We start from the raw sequence: 583 nt of genomic DNA on the forward strand, positions 1-583 counted from the left end.
TACTTTTATACAGACCCAAATTACAGACTCATTAACCAGGTGCACATACGCGGATCTGCATTTTTATGCAGAGGAACCTCACCAGTTTCTTCCTTGTTTATGATTTTATATAGGCCAGCTAGAGTATGTGATTTTTGTGTATGTATGGTTTCTGTTTTTTTTTCTTTTTCTTATGAAATGTGAAAGTTATTGGTGAATGATTTCACACACAAATTTGCACACAGTTAGTGAATGAGACCCATTATCTTTTGAAAAAGAACAGTTTATTATCTTTATACAAAAGATCGTATGGGATGGAACAGAAGTCGAACTGGATCCAGCTGAGCCAGGAAAATTGGTCACAAATTATAACAGGTCAGGATTTTTTATTTGATAAAGAAATCTAATTATATGGCGATACCAATATAACTGCCACTAGAACAAGTATTGTAATCGTAATCTTCGACATAAGATACTATTTAATAATCTTACTAAGATGAAAAGCTTAATTGTTTTTATTTAAATTTCTGCTACAGAACAGACTTTGTGGACAAGTACGTGGATTATATCCTGAATAAATCAGTGGAGGAAGCGTTTGAAGAAT

Source organism: Sinocyclocheilus grahami, unplaced genomic scaffold (genome assembly GCF_001515645.1).
Source record: "Sinocyclocheilus grahami isolate Dianchi unplaced genomic scaffold, SAMN03320097.WGS_v1.1 scaffold51.1, whole genome shotgun sequence".
Classification (NCBI taxonomy): Eukaryota; Metazoa; Chordata; class Actinopteri; order Cypriniformes; family Cyprinidae; genus Sinocyclocheilus; species Sinocyclocheilus grahami.